The sequence below is a fragment of the Haplochromis burtoni genome, unplaced genomic scaffold (assembly GCF_018398535.1).
Source record: "Haplochromis burtoni strain Fernald_Lab_line unplaced genomic scaffold, NCSU_Asbu1 Contig_578, whole genome shotgun sequence".
NCBI lineage: Eukaryota > Metazoa > Chordata > Actinopteri > Cichliformes > Cichlidae > Haplochromis > Haplochromis burtoni.
Window position 1 is genome coordinate 57866 of NW_024582939.1, and position 14245 is coordinate 72110.

At 40.1% G+C, this 14245-nt stretch overlaps 1 long non-coding RNA gene across 1 annotated transcript; it reads right to left on the bottom strand.

The window, feature by feature from the left end:
- Positions 1-2408: 2408 nt before the first annotated feature.
- Positions 2409-13524, bottom strand: LOC102311461. Its single transcript, XR_317432.2, has 3 exons — positions 13238-13524; positions 8407-8409; positions 2409-2419 (listed from the first exon to the last, which is right to left on the bottom strand). It is a non-coding gene; the product is annotated as an uncharacterized LOC102311461 (long non-coding RNA).
- Between the last annotated feature and the right edge of the window lie 721 nt (positions 13525-14245).

The following is a 14245-nucleotide window of genomic DNA, read 5'->3' on the forward strand; positions in this document are numbered from 1 at the left end:
TATATATATATATATATATATATATATGCTTAGCAACACACATAAAAGCTTCCTTTATCTGACTGACCCTAAGGTCAAAATATATGATCAGCATTTTTAGTGTGCACTCAATTTGATTAAAAATATAATGCATTACATTGTCGACTTGCAAGTCACACCATCATTTCTTTTTTAATGATTCATAAAAAAAATGGGATCACTGATAATTTTGCTTTACCCCAGTTTCTTGGCTACCTTTTATCCTAACCCACCCACCATAGTATTTCACAAATGAGTGCTGGGCTTTGTCCCATTATCTCATGCTGAGTGGTTTTATCCCAATAAATCCTCTTGTTATCCTGCGCTAATATCTCCAAGTGATTTCATACTTTAGTGGAATGCTAGATAAAGGCGACCAATAGGAGAACAGGATTGATGCATGTTTCTTTTCCATGTGGAAAATTGCTTTTACCTATTGATGTTGAAATTGGCATTTGAGTTAACCTATTCCTTCTCTCAAGGTTTCTACACCAGCAAGGCTAATGTGGGGTTTTTTGGTGCTGTTTTGGTTTGTTCTTTGCTTTCACTGTGTTACCGTATCTCTGTTTTATGGATTCTTTTCTCTACTTATGTTTTACTGCCTGCCTAAATGCTTCATTGTGATTCTGGGCTTTGGCTCCATTGGGTATTGGGATCACTGAAAATTCTGAAGACTTCCATCTAATTATTTAAACAAATTCGAAATCATATTGAAGGAGAAGATCTGTGCTGATATTGCAAGAGCTTTTGTTTGTTTCCACCTTAATTTTATCAGGCTATTGATGAAAACTGATTGGTAGTTTACTGGTAATTTTAGACTGACTGCCTTTTTTCATCATGCAGTTATCACAAAAATGTAAGAAGTATAATATAATATAGGCAAATGCAAGCAAACGAACACAAATAACAGATAATTCTATTTTAATTGACTGATTTAATCCTTGACCATGGCCGTGCTGTTTCATATGAACTCAAATTTAGCTATACCACAAGTTTATTAGATAAGCTTTTGTGGGCTCTCCAAACTACTGAGTTTATTCCAAGCATTTGATGTAAATGTAAGTGGAAAATATTTATGTTGTATGGAATCAGTAACCCAAAATTGACTGTGACATGCAGACTTTTATTTGATCTCAAATGGTGTTAGGTATGGTGTTATAGGTGGTATAGTTTGCCAGAGGAGAAGGCAGAGGACATAATGATAGGATGATGGAAGATAGATAGAAAGACACACAGTCAGCCTTGAAGAGCCTGAAATGAAAGAGTATAAAGTACAGAGACAGCGTGTTAGGAAGCAAGGGTTGTGACCATGTATATTTTGCATTTGTGTGTGTGTGTGTGTGTGTGTGTGTGTGTGTATATTTTGTTGTGTGTGTGTGTGTGTGTGTGTGTAATGCTTGATATGCTTTCTCCATTTGGGAAACAGAGAATTATCTCCAGTTTGCTGAAAAAGCCAATCTGTCTCTGACCATGGTGCTGAAGTTGCAGTCTATTGCAGGTGCTGTATACAAAGGCACGTTCTACTTTTTATGCATATGTGTGTTGGTGTGTGGTGGGAGACTTGGGTAACGCGCCTTTCTATATTTATTTTGTTTCTCAGAGCTTATCTAAGTTTTCTGTGATAATGCTGATGACTCAACTAACTTCTGGTTGTCTTTGTGGTGTCATGAAAGTGCTAAATTTAAATCTGCTGTAGGTTTGGCCATAGCACTAGCATCTGTGAACAGAAAGACTTTTCTTTTACATGATATAAGCACATTTCATTCAATAGTGATGAGCTTAAGTGATTTAAAATAAATCTGTTCTGTGTAGGAATAGAACCTTTAAATATTTATGCCCTCATTTAGAGCTTTGATGTCTGTAACGAAGCATGTTCTCTAATATATGAGCCCAAAATCTCCCATAAGCGTCCAAATGGGTGGAGCTCTGGTGATTGCAAAGCAAGTAGCATATCATTTTCATACTCACTGATGACCTCTTGTGCCTTGTGGATGTGGACATTATTGACCTAGAAGACTACATTTTCATCTGCATAGAAACATTTCATCACAACACTTTGTGATGACTTTCAGTGCCTCTGCAAATTAATATAAGCATTAATATAATTAATATAAGGTTTAAGATTGTCCTTTTTCATAAAAAGAGAATTTAAAAGCATAATGAAAAGCCCCCCCCACCAAAAAAAAAAAAGAAAAGCTACAGTTTGCTTACTACTGAGATCATGAAAAACCCTTTAACACATCACTCATCTATGCTGCAGTGCAGGAGCTCAGCTGACCCAGTATGTTGGAGAGAAAGTGAGAGGTGGGGGAGAAAGAGAGAAGAAAGGGGTGCAGAAAATTGTATAGTGAGAGTGAGGGAGAGAAGGTGAATCTCAACCCTCTGCAAGTTCTGCTGCTGCCTTTGCTCTAAAGCTCTCCATTCGTATTGTTTGCTAGTGAATTTCAGGTCCCCTGAGACCATGGCCCACTCTCCTTTCTGAAAATACTGCAAGTTTGGGAAAAGTTGCAGTCATTTGTGCTGCTCAGCAGTGTGCCACAGTTTTAGCTATTGTATGTAAGAAAGATTAACAAATCTGTGTCGTTGTCTCTTTTTTTTTCAGAAAAGAGGAGGGGAGGACAAGAGGCATAATTTCATAAAATAAAATATGGAGCATGGTGTCCCTGGCTGGTGTTCTGAACAGTCCATCTCTCTCTCTCTGTTCCGCAGTGTGGGGCCTACTTTGTGCTTTAGCGTGGAGTAAATTTACTATGGACTGCTGCAGTTGCCTTCTCGTTATTCTGCTCCCTCTTTCCCTCCTCCTTCTAATGAGATGACATTTGCACAAAGTCACTCATCTGTTTCCTCCCATGAGTCCTGATTTCACATGGTTTTCATTTTCCTCTGCCTCACTTTCAACCTGTTTGTTTTTCCATCTAATATTCTACCCTTCTGCCCCCTGGTACAGCTACCCATCCATGTATGTGTTATTTAGTACATATCTACACAAACAGCAAACGGTTTACCTACCGACCTTGATGGTTGTCTGTATGTCTTGGATGGGCAATATTTGACCAATATAAAATGAGTTCAGTTGTAGAGTTGCTTTTCTTTGTCTGACATGGTGGAAATACGTTTTCTAGTAATCTCCAGGGATGAGGCTAGATTACTGAGTGTTTCTGTCTATATAGTGCTAGCCAGGTGCATTGTATTTTAGGGGTTTACAAGTGACCCAACAAAATAGGCAACAATGCTTGAAATGAGAGCCTGCTACCTGAGTAGTTTATTTTGGACATCAAATACATGACTCTCTGCTGGGCTGCTGTGTTTCTTGATGTTGCAGACAACAAAAAAAGGTACATATGATTCCATGATGTTATTGGAACTTTAAATGGAATTCTTTCATCGACTATTTATACTTTTTTTTAGAGAGAAATTAAGTTCAATATAAAGGAGACTAGTTTCTCTTGTGCTTTTGTGTAGTGGTTTGACATTCAGCTGCTCCACTCAGATCATGAATAGTTTAGTTGGCCAAGGTCACCCGCTGGTTGCTTGTTTAGCTGATGTGCCTGGTTGTTTAAGTGCATAATGTAAAAGCTGCCTTCAGGGGGTTGATTGCTGATGCAGATTTAGAGATGTTTGGCATTCAGAGATTTAGTGAAAGCGAAATGTAGCTGCTGATTTAAAGATAAAAGCATCAAAGCATGTGTTTAATTTCTGCCAGTACACCCAGCCTTGAATGGTGCAATGCCGACCTCTGTGCCAGCATACCGTGCTTATTTGAGTGACATTGCAATTGTGAATGAGGAGCAAAAGAAGTTAGAGGGAAGCAGAGATGATGACTGAAGAAGAAGCGAGAAATGGAAGAAAAAAGAGGGGAAGTAGAGATGAAGGGAGAGGGTCGGGTCTTTCTCTATCTGCTTTTTCCACAGTACAGATTATGGTGCACTTGCTGGCTGCTCAACTTGTGTGACTATGGATGGAACATCCCACACTAATGCTTTAAATATGTACTGCAGAGTAAAGCAAATTAGATTTGCATGTGATATAAATGATTTATGTTTTTTCCAGGGTTACCGTCGAGCAAACCTGAATTTATGAGGTCAATTGATGTATACATTCAAATGTAATTATTCTACATGAATATTGCTTTTATACATATGAATAGAATTTATAGCTTATTTGTGTGTGTGTGTGTGTGTGTGTGTGTGTGTGTGTGTGTGTGTGTGTGTGTGTGTGTGTTTTTGTGTATGTTGTTGGCTTGGACTGTTCAATTGGCTTGCTTACTTCCATTAGTCTGAGGCTATGGCAATTGTACAGAGAGAGGGCAAGCGGTGGAGGAGGAGGCAAGTGAGCAGTAATAGGGGGAAAAGAGTGATGTAGGACATATGGCAGAAGACAGAAAGGGCAGAGGTATGCCTAACAGGCTGGCATAGAGGGAATAAATAACATGTGTGTTTTGATTTTTCACTGGAATATCTGGTATCTGTTATGTTTCCCCCATGAGGCACAGCACGTTGTTCATTTGCGTCTACTGCTAATGTCGTAATGTCTTAAGAAGCCTAATGGTAGTTAAGTTACTGTGTTACAGGTTGTGTTTTAGAGCCCAGGTAGAGATGCAGATATTTTTATTTTATTTATTAATGTGGGTGTGTGTATGTGTTGATAGGGTGGGCTTGTCAGGGTGGGGGGTTCATTTGACTTACCAGTGAAGAAAACTGGTGTGTTCCCCACTGATCTAATGTTAGTCAAACATTTCTGCTTGGTTAGTGAGCATAATGATACTCATATATTATGTGTGTGTGAGTGTGTGTAATGATGTGGAGCTGTTATGCTTGTTAAAGTGCTCTGTAAAAACTACTACAGCAGAGAGAGAGGGGTTTGTGGAGAGTTTTGCCTAATGTGCAGGGATTGCTTGTGTTGTTAGTGTCATCTGAACAATGGAGGAGTTAGCTTAATTAAGGCCTGGCGGTTTGAGAGGATCAGCGCACCCTCACAAACACACTTCGATACACTTCAATAGGTTATAAGAGTAGTGTACCCCCTCCCCACCCCCCGCAATATCATCTTTGGAATTTATGGAGAAGCCTACAAGTGTGAACTCAGGAGAGCTTGTATTTCGTATGGTCACTGTTAAGTGATTGTATCATTTCTGTGGTGGTGTAAATAGAGTCACACCAACAGGGTGAACTTGAAGGTAAGCGATTTTTTTTTCATTTAAAGGCATCACAGATGACTCTTGGTGAGGTTTCTGCTGCTGCTGTGTGTTGCTGGTGTGTGTGTGTGTGTGTGTGTGTGTGTGTGTGTGTGTGTGTGTGAGTGAATGTGTGTGTGTGTGTGTGTGTGTGTGTGTGTTGTCTTTGAGCAATGTCTAGAGATTGTGTGGGTTGTGGAGAGAATCCATAACGCAGCCCTATAATTCAGGCAGAATGCTGATTCACAGTAACAGGTAGGACAAAGGCAGTATGCTTGCATGGGATGGAGTGGGAGGGGTGCAAATGCCTGCATGTGCTGCATGTTCCTTTGCTTACAAATGTAGAGCATGCGTTTTTACAGATATTTTTTGTCAGTGTACATTCCTGTGTTTCCCTGCAGGTTTTATGTGAACAGTTGTATATAGGCAGGTGCGCATTCAAGGTATCCATTGTGTGTGTGCATGTCTGTGTGTGTGTGTGTTAGAGAAGCCGAGGACCCTTAGACATACAGAACTCGACAGAAAAGACCCTTGGATTACGTGTGTGTGTATTTGTGTGTGGTGTGTGTGTGTTGTGTGTGTGTGTGTGTTGTGTGTGTGTGTGTGTGTGTGTGTGTGTAGTGTGTGTGTGTGTGTGTGTGTGTGTGTGTGAGAGAGAGAGAGAAAGAGACAGTTGGATAGTCAGATAAAAAAAAACACACATACACAGGAAAAAAGCCCCCATCCAATTCCCTGTAAGCTGCTGTCACTCTTCTTCCCACTATCTCTTCTTCCACCCTGGTCTGTTTTCCCTCTCCTTTCCTGCCTGGAGATGAGAGGGCAGGGTGTGATAAGAAACCAGGGGAAAAGAGGAAAGAGTGATGAGATGGAAGGAGGAGAGAAGAGAAGAAGGGAGATAAACAATGTAGACACTGCAGACAAGTGAAATTATCGACACCATACTAAAGGATAAAGGGGAGATGGGGAGGGGGGTACTGTAAAGAGTATACAATATTTCCCAATGTCCAATGTATATGCATGCTTAACTACTCTGAGTAATTTTTGGAGCTTCTTGGCTTCAAGAATGAGTGAACGGCGAAGAGAAGAGTTGAGCAGATGGACATGTAAATGAAGAGGTTGAACTGTAAAATGTAAGGCTGTATATTTTATCAATGCAATCTGAACTTGCACGGAAGGCAAAAGCTAGGGTAATTTATCACAATTTTCACTGGTCATTACACCAAATTATTTTGTTTTGAAAAAAAAAACGAGAGAGAGCGAGAGAGACATCACTTGGGATTTGCAGAGAAAGATTGCTGCTTCATTTAATTGGAGCATTTAGCATTTTTGCTTGCATCAGTTTTCTGAAAGTGAAAAGAAATGGAGGCAAATTAGTAGTTAGGCAAAGGGGAACAGGAGGTGCGGTTATACCAAAAATAATGAAAAACAGGGATGGACATATAAACATTTGTCAGTTCCTCAGTGGCCTCAGGCCCCTTCTTTTGGTCAGCCAGTCCATTGTCTTCTTGTATCTCAGAAGTAGCTTTGTAAGTGGACTCCCTCTTTCTGACCAGAGTCTCTTCGTCCTCTCTCACATCCTTATCCTTCCCTCCATCTCTTGGAGCAGCAGAAGCAGCATTTGATGGATCGTTTGGGTCGGCAGGGTTGACAGGCAGGTTGATGTAAGAGACAGAGAGAAGGAAAGACATGGTGTGCATTTGTGTATGTGTGTGCTTCTAAAAGACAGAAAGAAAAAGGTGGTGAGGTGGCCGCCCTCTTTCTCCCCTTCACCTGTTTTTCTTTTTCTTTTCATCTCCCTTTGAGGGCCTCATACTTTATGTCACTTCTATCAGATGCTAATACTTTGACCCCAACAAGCTTCTGCCCCACCCTTCTTTGTCTTTCTGTATCAGATTATTGTTTTATAGGTGAGATGACTGCTGCTAACCTGTGGGAAACATAACTTCTAATATATTGAACAGAACAAAAATAATTACTCACAACAATGGCAGCATTATGATTAAGAAAACAGTGCTGATCATCACTTTACAAATCCAATGTTGTGTTGGGGAATTTTCAATTGTGATGGTCGTGGTGGCCCACCCACCACGACACTGTTGAAAACCAAACACAAGCCAGTGGCAGGATCTTTGGCCGTAAACAAAAAGCCCATGCAATCCTGATACTGCAGAACACCCCCACATAGATCCTGTTTCTGAGATCCAGTGGTTCAGCCGTGTCCTGGCAGCTGGTTTTAATGTTGTGGCTTATCTGTATTAATCCTATTTTCTCCTAAAATGCGTATAGCTTCAAGCCATTGTATTATCGTTGTATTATATGCCACCCATTTGCAATATGAAGTGCCAGCCAGGCGATATCTATCTAGCTTAATTTAAATGTGATTATACTAATCACATTATAGCGCTTTTCCTTAAAGAAATGCTTTTCACCTTTAATTTAATCCAAGAGCACCTTGCCTTGCACAATTAACCCTTTGACACATATAATTTAATGCATGAGATGGAAGTGTTGTAGTCTCAACAGAGCACACGTTTACATGAAATGGCAGAGAGCTGTTGATAGTGCTTTTATGTTGCGCTTATCTATGGTGAGCCAAAACTCAGAGCAGAAAACTATTGATTACAGTCATGGATACCTAAACTGTGCTTTGTGTCTAAGAGATAAAACAGCGCTTTAATGTCATAAACTTCCCTTAATGTCTTATACAAGCTCTTACCTTCACTTTACTATCATGACTCTGTCTGTGTTGTAACACAACACCCAGACTGATCACATATTGTTCAATTGTTGAGTTTAGAGAGAAACAAGAGGACATGGATATACCATCTTTATTTTCTGCATTTTGAACTCTTAAATGGGTGAATGAATGCTCAAGTATGCATGAGTACACAGATCCAGGGTCTTTAAGAGCTTGAAGTGGACTGACACCGAGATTGTGGCCAGGAGCTGTTGGTTATCTATGTATGTCAGAGGGAACTATTATGCCTCAGTGGGTCTCAGTAGGACATAAAGGACTGAGAATGACTTGCAAATGTATTGCACTTGTATCTTCCACGTTAAGACAGAAACACACCCACACACACACACACACACACACACACACACACACACACACACACACACACACACACACACACACACACACATGACATTAGAGTCAGAGCGTATTGTTTTACATTCCTGAGAATGTTGTGTTCATGGGTTTATACTTTGACATCCTCAGCATCTTGTTCCTTTTTTGGTTGTTCAAAATACATGTGAAACACTCATGAAATGCGACTATCTATAGGTAAGCAGGTGAAGCTGTTTGCTGTTTTTTTGTTTTGTTTTGTTTGTCCAGATTTCGCTTAAAAACGTATGTGGGATCTTAAAGGTGCCTATCACAGTGTAGGATGAGTTTCACTCATTTGTCTGACAGCACACACTTGAGAGAGCTAAATTTATGATTGAGTTCTCAAAAGACATTTAAAATTGAGAAGGGTGTTTCGTAATCTTTACCTTTACCACTATTGTCTTCTCCTATTTATATTCTGTGCTAACCCTGCTTAATTAGCTTTACTTCACTGTTTTTTTTTAAATGTCATTGTGAAAGAGTTACATGTCATCTATTCATGTGTTGTCACAATAACTAGCTTTTAAAAGTGTAGCCAAAAGTGAAAAGAAATAGTTCAGTCATTCGAACAAGATTCTTTTTTTAAAAATAGTAACAACAAGAGAAACAGAAAACTAATTTTGAGAAAAAGATGGAAAAAAATGTACTTTCTCATAACTTTGTGTCTGTGTTTGTGTTGATGTCTGTGTTTGTGTGTTTTCCTGTGTGTTCACATTGTAGATCTGAGTTTAGGCTGTTGCTTTGCAGACCTGATTGAATCACTCCCTTGGATTGGTCGACACATCAGTAAAGCCTGACATGGCAAAGGGCTGCTGCTGAGCTCGCACTGCTTTATTTATCACCCCAGTGTGTGTGTGTGTGTGTTTGCATGTGTGTGTGTGGGTGTGTGTTTGTGTGTGTGTGCGTTCTTGAATATCATGGTTTCTCACAAGGATATCTTTGGTATGGATGCATGTGTGTGTGAGAGAGGAGCTGGAGTAAGTTTGTGCGAATGTGAAAACATCCACATATATACACACGGGCATTCAGGACTTTGGACTCAGTTCAGCTTCTGTGTTCTTTGTTGTATATGTGATATTTATACCACAAGGACAATGGTGAAGTCAGGAACAAAATTCCAATGAAGTGTGCGTTTATTTGCATCTATGTGTGTGTCAGAGTGTGTGTGTGTATTTTTTTACAACACAAGGACAGTGATGTGGAGAGGAGCTGCATACTGATTAACTGAAGTCGAAGAGAGGGCCTTTGTGTTGGCAGGCAGATCCACACAGCAACAACAAGTCATTCACCTAATTTAGGACACACACACACACACACTTCTGAATCACAGATCTCACCCCTGAATCTTTCTCAAAATGCTGCAGTAGCTGCATGACGAGACACTTTGAGAGGAACATTTTTTGTCACCAGCTGCTGTGCTGTACTTATGCTGTTTATCTTTCAGTAGTCTAATAGTTTTTTTCCCCTAATTATCGTTACAGCTATATAGATATGCCATAACTCTTCATTGTCTCTGAATCAGCAAAGAGGTCATTAGAAAAGAAGGAGGGGGATAGAGTTGAATGAAGGGAGGATAATGGATAGAGGGAGACATGGGGTGAATGAGAGGGAGGACAGAAAAGATCAATGCAGTCTGTACTTTGAGAGAATCTGCATATCATGGAACAATGCAAGGCGGGAGTGTAGTTACAGAAATACAGGAAAGCACACAGCAAGTTTTCTTGTTTTACTTTCATGGAAGGAAACAGGAAGACACAGGCAGGAGAGGAGTTGAGAGCAGAAGAGGTGATGAGAACGTAAAGTCTCTTTATGTCAACTTCAGGGAGGGTGAAAGCATGTGGCAAGGGTGTATCTGAATGAAAGATAATCGAAGCTACGGAAAGTGTGGCTGAGAAAGAAAGAGAGTCACGCTGCTGGAGGAGTGAGAGTGACAGACCGAAGGGGGATTTGCAGTCTTCTTCAAAGATAAGCACACTGTTTTCTTTCACACATACTCATGGTGACACCATGTGCAAGTGTGCACGTACATTAAGACACACATACACATGCACACACAACCAACACTTTCTGTTGGAGCAAGCTCTTGGCATCTGACAAAAGTTCACCCTCTCACGTTTCCATAGCAACGAGGACATCGTTGTTGCTGCACATACGGCCCAACAGCCAGCCTGACGAGAGAAAAAGAGTGAGAGAGCAAAAGATAATTAAGGTTTAAATGAATATCCTAATTTGATTGGAAAAAAGAAATGATTGGAATGTCATGGAGGAAAAAGTGTGTGCTTTTTTTAAAACTGACATTTAACCAACATGTCATTTGGTAACAACAGAGATAGACAATAGAGATAGTGAAGTTAGCTGGGGTAAACCATCCAAAGCAAAGGTGCACAAGAGAAGTGAAGAAGAGAGTTTAGGTCAAAGTGGAGCAGGTGGAGACGAGTGTCACAGGTGATTTATGACAGAAGAATAGAAGCGAGGTTTAAATGGAAGGTTTGCAAGAAGGTGGGGCTTTGGAGACTGTGGCAATGACACAAAGACAGAAGGTGAAGCTGCAGGTGGCAGATTTGAAGATTTTTGTATGGAGTGACCAAGAGGGACAGGATTAGAATGAGTAGAAGCATAGTGGACATATTGGAGAAAACATGTTGAAGATGGAAAAGAAGAAACCCACAGAGAAAATTCATGAATGTAGTGAAGGAGGACATGAAAAGAGTTGGTGTGACAGAAGTGGATGCTGTGGATAGAACACAGTGGAAGCAGATGATGCACTGTGGTGACCTCAATGACTGTATAAAAGATGGACGACGCAACACCGCCTCCTCCCATTGTGCAAAAATGAAGCCAAAATATCCCGCTTGTGGAGGCTGCCATCTTGCAAATTTGGAGCCAGAGTCTGCGCAGTAGTGACTTGAGGTGGAGCGACTGTGTAACGGTCCCGCCCACACACCCGCTGGGTGTGACCGCAAACACGCCCCCCTACACGTTTTACGTAGCCCGGCTCGAGTTTTTTGCTGGTTTACCGCGACTGACGACTCGTTTAATTAAGGTAAATACAACCATGCCACTGTTATTAAAAAAAGACACACAGCTTATCGTCTTATAGTTCTGAAACATCTAAAATCATTCTGTTGTTAATTTGTTTGCTAGATTAGCCACTAGCATACGCACTGTGTTGGAGGCTTGTTGCTAGCTAGTTAGCGATGCTACACACCTGTTACTCTAATAGTCTGTGTTATTGAATGATTCAGCACTTCTTGTGTTTTTTTTATCCATTTTTAGACAGCGATGAGATCAGCTGCACACTCCACAGATGCCCAGAGTTACTGTTAATATCAAAAATATAATGCTGTCCTTTGAGATTTTAACATAAGACTGTGAGTGTAATGGATCTAAAACTGTTTAAATCTTCAGAGCCCTCTACAGCCTGGTAAAAACATCAGCAGAACGTTTCAGTAGTGTAGTCTAATTTGTTTTTTTCATTTAATAATAGAATCCATATTATATCAACAGCTACATTCACTCTGGGGCAAAACTAGTGAGGGAGACCATCAGGACCAAGCTGGGTTTCTAGGTCCAGAGGTTTGGAGAAACTTCTTCCCTTTCTTTCATCACAGCTGTCCTGTGCCATAAGTTCTGTTGACCCACTGTAAGAGGCATCATTTAAGAAACACCAGGAACACTGAAGCTCATCACACTGATCAAGCAGGACTCATGATCTTTACCAGCAGCTCCCTCACAGGGAAATCTTCAGCACTCCTCTGTAGGCCCGCCCCAGGAGATGGATAAACCCAGCATTTCATGAACACTGTGATGGAGACCTTTGGTTTGTGTAATATTATAAATACTCGATTACTCCCCAGAGGCTCCAGTCTTTTACATAAAGATATTATATTCAGTCCTGTAGAAAGTTATATATTTAAAAATATATTATTCTCTCTGGTTACTCTGGTATGAATAACTCTGAATCACTTTATGGTAAATAACACACCATCTGCAAAAAACTGTGAAAGAATTCCAGATGACAAGTTTGTAGTTCAACATACAAGTGACGACCTTTGACCTTCATCAGGTTTTATTTAATTGTGTCAGAGAAACTCAAACGTGCTCTTCATGCAGCTGAGTACATCAAGTGTTTAAAACAGAAGCTTTGCAGGTCTGAGATTAGCAGCTCTGTGAAACACCAAACTGAGGTCCTGTTAATGCTAGTGACACAGTTACATGGATGATTAATCCTTTTATTTTTTTGTCCTTAACGTTATCAATAAAACAGCTGCAGCTTTCACTACAGCACATGTGGTACTTTAACCTTTGTACTGTTTTCATCAGTTCATTTTGCAGTTAACATGTGAACATGTTGGATGATCTGTCTGCTGTCATTGGGTGGTGCTGAGGTCTGAATCTGAGGGCAGCCCTTGTAATCACAAAGAGAACAGAACCATCAAACTTAAATATAAATTTTATCCCTCAAAGTTGAAATAAAGCTGATTCTTCTGTCCTCACACACTCAGGATCTGAAGTTCTTTTACATTTTTTCAGTATTACAGTACACTACAGTACTTTAATCCATAGTTCCTGATTAATGAGTTACTGAAGTACAAGCTTTTAAAAAAATGTTACTGTCTTTACAGATGTGGCAAGAGACTGAAAACATGCCGTTTTTTGCACATCTTTAATATTCAGCTCTGCACAGGAACTGAAGCAGGGTGCAGCCTGTTGCTTTTACAGTATAATACTTGTAATAAAAGTACAGTAACAGTAATTAGTGACTGAGTAGCCCGGAGCGTTTCTCTTGATTTCTTTAGTCAGGGTAAATTCATTCACCTGCACGGGTTAGCTAAACGAACCACCACAGCCGAGTGCTCATTTTAGCTAGCTAGGTCTCAGGACCTAGCTAAGGACGGTAGTTACAGATTAGCTTACAAACACGTTTAACTTACCGAAAAAGTGCAGCGGGGCCTCGGGTCCTTCTGTCGGGTAGTCCAGTTTACTGAAGAACACCTCAGGCTGTCAGGTTAAAACACTCGGTCATGTTTTCGTAGAGTAAATGCTGGCCCTCCTCTCAGAGCCTACGTTCTATCTGCTATTCCCGAACAGAGATACGCAAGTTTCTCCGTGACTGCAGCTGCCAGTCAAAGCTGCTATGATGACGTTTCACCCCAATTTAACATCACCGCGGTAGGAATTAGAATCAAACTTATGGGAAAGGAGACCCCTTTGGACATCAATCAGCATGAGGAGAACTATTGAAAACAAAAGAAAGAATCTTTGGAAAAATATTATATGAGGAGAATAAATTTATTTTAGTCTGACCCCCGTCCCATTCACTAACATGGAGGAGGCGGGGTTTATGACCTATACTGCAACCAGACACCAGGGAGCGATAGAGACGTTTCAGCTTCATTTTTGGGGATATATACCGAGTATCAGACTGTTATAAAAATATTGTAAAATTGGACTGTTAACAAGGGAAACTTGCATTTGATTATTTATTTATTTATTTTTTTTTACAAAAATCTATACAGGCTGAACTTTTGTAAAACACATACAGAACCAGAAACACCTTGTCTCAGCAACATGTCAGCTAGTTTCTTGATGTTTAGATTTCCTTTGATCTCTTCTTCTTTGAGTTTGTTTGGCAGGCAGAGAAGTTGAGTGAGTGAAGCTGTGGGTGTTTTATAAGGCTGAAGCTGCCAAAAGTAACTGTTCTACAAGTCTCTCTGTACTTGGCAAGATCACACACAAATATAGTATTACATGTATTATTACGTGCCGTATTACATCTTCTGAAGAAAACTGTATGCAAGAAAGCATAATTAGTTTTAACATATAAATATATTAGATAAAAGCAATTTACTGTATATGTAAAATTCCCTTTCTTCAGTTTAATCAAATATGTGTTTGTCCAAACCTACTTTCAAACTCTTTCATTTGCATTCCAACTACAC